The sequence below is a fragment of the Trachemys scripta genome, chromosome 6 (genome assembly GCF_013100865.1).
Source record: "Trachemys scripta elegans isolate TJP31775 chromosome 6, CAS_Tse_1.0, whole genome shotgun sequence".
NCBI lineage: Eukaryota > Metazoa > Chordata > Testudines > Emydidae > Trachemys > Trachemys scripta.
The window spans coordinates 12276750-12283340 of NC_048303.1; the positions used below are offsets into that span (position 1 = coordinate 12276750).

At 47.2% G+C, this 6591-nt stretch overlaps 1 protein-coding gene across 1 annotated transcript in view; it reads left to right on the forward strand.

Annotated features, from left to right (window-relative positions):
- The first annotated feature begins 1100 nt into the window (after window positions 1–1100).
- Window positions 1101–6591, forward strand: part of LOC117879088 (CBP80/20-dependent translation initiation factor-like) — a 102566-nt gene continuing 97075 nt past the window's right edge. The window contains exon 1 of the mRNA XM_034774041.1: window positions 1101–1264. The gene's annotated coding sequence lies outside the window, so the exon portion shown is untranslated. The remainder of the gene's footprint in view (window positions 1265–6591) is intronic.

A 6591-nucleotide genomic window follows, 5' to 3' on the forward strand; every position in this document is an offset into this window, starting at 1 on the left:
CCCCCTGCCTTCACTAGCAGAACCAAGTACTGATTTTGCCCCAGATGGCCCCCCCTCAAGGATTGAACTCACAACTCTGGATTTAACAGGCCAATGTTCAAACCACTGAGCTATCCCCACCCCCAGTCAGTTATAATTATTAGTAATCTCTAAAGACAGTCCCTGCCCCCCAAAGAGCTTACAATCTATTGAAGTATAAAAACTCTTGGAGTCAGATGTGAGTGTACAGCACCTAGCGCAGTAGGGTCCTAATCACTGAGTGTGGCCTTTAAGCATTACTTCAATATAAATAATAATTATGTATATAACCCACAACATTTGCTTGGGTGTCTTACAAATAAAGAAAGAGAGATTAGGTCCCTGTTTCAGGGATCCTACAGTTGAAATAATCCAGCAGTTCTCAATTTGTGGGTTAGGACCCCAAAGTGGGTCAGGACCCCCCTTGAATGGGGTTGCCAGGGCTGGCTTAGACTTGCAGGAAGCCTCAGTCGCACTACCAAGGGCTGAAGTGAAAGCCCAAGGGCTTCAGCAGGACTCAGGTTGTAGGTCCTTGAGCTTCAGCTTTGCCCCCCCCCCACCTGGAGTGGTGGGGCTTGGACTTTGGCTTTGGCCCACCCTCCCAGGGCAGTGGGGCTTGGGCAGGCTCAGGCTTTGGTCCCCGTCCTGGGCTCATGAAGTAATTTTTGTTGTCAGAAGGGGGTCACGGTGCAATGAAGTTGGAGACCCCCTGAAATAATCCATCTAGCTAAACTTTCTCCCGGCCATTAATAGATTGCTGCCTTCAGTATATAGGTCCCCAGCGCTTTATCTGAAGAGTTTTTAAGTGTTTGTGTGTGTGTAGGGGGGAAATAGGAGCCTTAACGCAAGAGAATTTCCTTGTTCCACTTCAGACGGACCCTGGCCCTAACGCCGACCTCTAAAGAGGTACAAGCCAAGCTCTCCCTTGCCCAGATGGAGAGAAACTCCATGCCCAGAACTCTTCCCTGCCCAGGGAGGGTGAGGAGTGGAACTACATTTCCCAGCATGGCCAGCGTGTCCCTTTCTTTTAAAGTCTATGCACGTGGGTCGTTAGGAGGAGCTGAGACGTCACATTCCTGCATTCTCTTTGCCTGTGTCAGAGCCGGGTTTTTCTCCTGCTGTGCACTGGGCAGTCAAACCTCCCTCATCAAGGCAGGACTCATGAACCTCAAGGCAGGAATCTGACATCCAGACCCCCTTCCCCCAGCCAGGCCACCCTCTGCCCTAGCCTTGGACGGCCAGCAAGGTAAATCCAGATAATCTCTAGACTGGGGGAGGTGGGGTTGATGTGTCTGGTTGGGGTTTTTTTGCACCCTTTGCACTTGTTTGTTTTGTGGGTGTCTGTGCAGATTGCCAGGAAAGAGCCGGCTAATAGCAGGACACTGGAAAAGACACATACGCACCATTGGAACTGTCTGGGGGGTGTGGGAGCTTGGTTTGCAGCTGCCTTCCCAGCGCCAGGAGAGCTATTTCTCAGCTGGGAGCAGCTTTTGCTCACCGGCAAAAGGGCATTTCAGTGTTGGTGGCAGGGAAGAGCCTAGAGCTGTGGACTATAAACCAGGTTGTCGCTGTCATGTCTGTGTTCCAAGGAGGGGTGTGTTTTCCCTTTGTTGGGAAGCCTCCTTTTGCTGCATTGGGTTGCAGTTGTGGTGGCTAGCTTGCAGCTGTTTGCATTTGGGGGGGGGGGGGGGTGCTACGAATCCAAAGGGGCATGTCGGTGGCCTGGATGCTTTTGTGCCCAGCGCTGTGATTATTCATGATCCTGTTCCCTTTCCTCTCCACAGGCCACAGCGGCATGTAGTTTGCTTTCATTTTTATCCCTCCCATGTGATTCTGGTTGGTTGTTTTTTTTTTCTCCAGAGGGGCAATGTCTTGCGTGGATGTGTGTTGATTGCATGTTGTCTAGACCGAACTCCTCCCTCCCCCCGCTGTCGGAGAACTCCCATTGCGGTGTGTGGTGGGAACGGGATCAGGAATTGCACATTGGGCCTTCTGGAGCTCTCGGGATTGCGTGTGTGTTGTTTTCATGGCATCGTTCCGTTCCGATACAATCACTCGGACAAACGAGGCACTCGGGGGATGCCTTGCTCTTAGGTGGGGGGGGGGGGGGGGGCACGCAGCTTGATCGCAGTCAGACCCCCATTAAAGGAATATTTAGATAAATGAGGTTTGCCCCCCCCCCCCGCCGGCAATAGGGAGCAATATATGGGGAGGCGAGATTGCTCTGTTTCCTACAATACTGTTTGTTCCAGAAACGTGTCTGATGGATCGAAGCTTTTTTTTGTATGTTGTTGATTCATGATGCATTCTCGGGGCCTTCTGTCCCTCCCGATGATGATCTAGGATTAATTGGTGGGAGATATTGTAATCCTTTTAGTTTCCACTGAACCCAGCTGCTTTAGAGGGTGGTGGGTTGTTTTGTGTGTGTGGTTACTTAGAATTAAGTGACGATGGTTGTGTTGGCTAGCTGTGCATTTTTCTACATTGAATTCGGATCCTATTCATATATTGCAATTAGGCGGCGTGTGCATGGAACGAGTGGGCTTTATTTTGATACGGGTTTTACATGACTTCGGTATGAATAAACCAAGCCCTAACTAACCGGGGGTTGGTACAGACAGAGGTAGTGAGGTGGGTGTATGGGAATCACAATGGGCTGTGGTTTAAGAGGTAGATCCCAATTCGCATTAACCAGATCCAACGCAGTGAAATTCTGGGTGCGGATTTGTAGCCACCGCGATGGTTTTTTCTCTCTCCCCCCCCCCTCCCCCGCCTTTATGTCCACGCCCTGCCCTGCTGTGTTACCCGCGACACGCTGCAGGAATTAAGGGGGGTGGGATAGGGCCAGCCCGGCCCCGCTGCTCACCGCTGCCCCAGCCCGTGCCAGCGAGCGGTGCTGGCGACCTGCGCCTGGTTGCCCAGATTTGGGTGCGGCCCCGGCTGCCTGGCAGAGACGCCCCCCGGCTCTGGCACCTCCGGCTGATTCGAGTAGCCCCGGCCGCCGCCTCCTCCCGCGGCATCCCCCGCGCCTCGCTCCGCCCGGCTCCGAGCCGGACAAAGGCTCCGAGCACCGAGCTGGGTGGGAGCCGCAGGCTCCTCGCCCCGCGCCACGTAAGAGCTGCCCCTGGGCCGGGGAAAGTGACCCAGCAGCTGGCTGGCGTGCTGCACCGGCGCTGCTGTGGCGTTGGGGGAGGCGAGGCGCTTGCCATGGGCAGCAGCTGCAGCTCTCTGCCACCCTGAGCCCCCACCCCTGCCCCAGAAACCCCCCTGGCACTGAGTGCCAGCCCCTCCAACTCCCAGCCAGCCCTGGCTGGTTGTACTCACTGCGGTGGGGGGAAGATGCTATATGGGGTCAGGTTTTTCTCTGCCCTCAGGACCCTGAAATGCCTGCGCTGGGATTGGTCCCATCAGTTTTAGACTTCAAGGTGTGCTCAGGCCAGTTGGTTTTGCATGTGGGGAAGAATAAAATCTAGCGGCCGGTACTCTGCTCCTGTGTATGTCCCATCTCACTGCTGTCTGCACAGGCCTCAGGATTCTTATCCCCCTGGTAGAGGCGGGCGAGCAGAGGCGCAGAGAAATTGTAACCAAAGCTCAGAGGAGAACCCAGGTGCCCTGCCTCCCACTCCCGTGCCTTCTCCGCAAGAACGTCTTTCCTGTTCTCCTTTGGGGCACACAGCAAAGAAGAGCCTTGTTTGGGGTTCTGAAGCAGTGATGTGCACTTTTGGCAGAGGACCTCAAAGCACTTGCGGAGCATTATCTCCATTTGCACAGATAGGGGCACAGTGAGATTAAATGATATATGCATGGTCCACATGGCAGAATTAGGCACAGTACTCCGGTCTCCTGATTCATAAGCCCCTCTAACCACTACATAGCGCTGCCTCCTTTTGCTAATTGTTTTTCCCCACTCACAATTTTTCTCTAAAACTGAAGTATGAAAATTGACCCCCAAAGCTTTTAATTCTGATTTCCAACCCAATTTTTTTTTTAGATTCAAGAGGGATAGGTCTGAATTTATGGATGCCTGGCTGACCTTCAAGGAGTTCCCCCCTGTTATTTTATGACTAGATGAATCCTCCTGTGAAGACATGAATTTTGCATTAAAACTAATTCCCATTAATTTAAAAGCAGGAGTCAAATTTTCTGAGGAAAACAAAACAATGATTTGAAAGCAGTCGAAAAACGATGAATAACGTGTAACATGTAGTATAGGCCAGAGTCAGTGGCCTGCTAAAGCATGTTATAATAGCTGTAGTATATTGCCACACCATTTCCAGCAAAATAAAAGCATGTCTGGACCCTACCTAGACTAATAAAGCATTGTGGCACCAGTATTGGGCTAATGGGGGCTTGGATAAATATCAGCAGTGTAGGATATTGAAGCCTAACTTTAGCATTAGGTTAAAAAAGCCATCCACCCTCTTTAGGGAGTTCTGCCATTGACATCTGTGGGACAGGATCAGGGGCTAGTTGTCACCTTGCTTTGGAGCAGGATCGTTGGCGCTGTGTCAAAGGGCAGCTAAGAGATTGAGCTCCTTCAGTCTGGTACTATAAATCATTTTTCTAATCCTTTGCTCATATTCCTGGCTCTTCCTTGAACCCTCTCCTATTAATCAACACCCTTCTTGAATTGTGGGCACCAGAACTGGACACAGTATTCCTGCAGCTGTCGCACCAGTGCCAAACACAGAGGTAAAATAACCTCTCTACTCCAGATTCCCCTATTTATGCATCCCAGGATCCTATTAGCTGTTTTGGCCATAGCATCATGTTAGGCGCTCAAGTTCTGCTGATTATCCACCCCCATCCCCAAATCTTTTTTAGACTCACTGCTTCCCCGGTTAGAGTCCACCATCCTGTAGGTATGACCTACATTCTTTGTTCCTAGATGTATACATTTACATGTAGCCATATTAAAATATATATTGTTTGCTTGCGCCTAGCTTACCAAGCAATCTAGATAGCTGAATGAGTGACCTGTTCTCTTTATTATTTACCACTCCCCCAATTTTTGTGTCATCTGCAACTTTATCTGTGATGATTTTATGTTTTCTTCCAGGTCATTGATAAAGATGTTCAATACCGTAGGATCAAGAGCCCTGCGGGACCCCACTGGAAACAGACCCACTCAATGATGATTCCCCTTTTACAGTTACATTTTGAGACCTATCATTTAGCCAGTTTTTAATCCACTTAATGTGTGTCATGTTAAATTTATATTGTTCTAGTTTTTTAATCCAAATGTCATGCAACATCAGGTCAAATGCCTGACAGAAGTCTAAATATATTATGCCAACACTATTACCTTTATCAATCAAATGTGTAATCTCATAAAAATATATCAGATTAGTTTGATAATCTTTCTTCTATAAAGATGTTGATTTGCATTAATAACATTCTCCTCTTTTAGTCCCTTATTAGGTGCTTCATTATCTTGCCTGGCATCAATGTCAGGCTGACAGGCCTATAATAACCTGGGTTATCCTGTTTACACTTTTTAAAAATTGGCACAGCGTTAGCTTTCTTCCAGTCTTCTGGAACTTCCCCAGTGTTCAAGATTTATTGAAAATCAACATTAATGGTCCAGCGAGCTCCTCAGCCAGCTCTTTTAAAGCTCTTGGATGCAAATTATCTGGACCTGCTGTTTTAAAAATGTCTGATTTTTAGTAGCTTCTATTTAACATCCTCCAGAGTTACAAGTGGAACAGAAAGTTTACTATTATCACTATATGATGAGACTGCATCATCTGTTTTCCCCGCAAATACAGAACAGAAATATCTATTGAATACCTCTGCCTTTTCTGCATTATTATTGATAATTCTAACACTTCCATCTGGCAGTGGACCAAGACTATTGTCAGGATTCTTTTTGTTCCTAATATATTAACAAAACTTCTTAATGTCCTTAAGTTTGGTAGCCATAGATGTTTCCTTGTGTCCCTTGGCTTCCCTTATCAATTTTCTACAATTCTTAACTTCTGATTTATATTAATTACCATCAACTTCCTCTTTCTTCTGATTGCTATATTCATTTTTTATTTTTTACAGCTGCCTTCATTTCTTCTCTAGACCAATTGCTTTATTAGCCATGTTCCTCAGTTGTGGAATTGTAGCTTTTTTGGCATCTGGTAAGATGCTCTTAAATGATTCCCAAATATAATTAATATTTTTTCTGATTAAATTCTTCTTCCCAACTGATTTGGCTCATAATTGTTTTCAGCTTTGTAAATTTGTCCTTATTAAAGCACCAAGTATGTATATTACTGGTCTGAACTTTATTCTGTTTGCACATTATAAATGTGATCACATTTACTTGTACCTAAGCTACCATTAATTTTTAGTTCTATGATCAGTTCCTTTTTATCTGTTAGGACAAAGTCTAATGTAGACTTCCCCTGTGTTGGCAGCAACACTTTTCGAGTTAGGAAATTGTCATCTATAATGTTTAGAAATTCCAAGGATGTTTCTGTACTAGCAGTGTAAGACCTCCAGCATATGCCACTCAATTTGAAGTCCTCCATGATCACGCAGTTTTTTCCCTACACATTATAGATAAGTGCATATGGAAGAGGT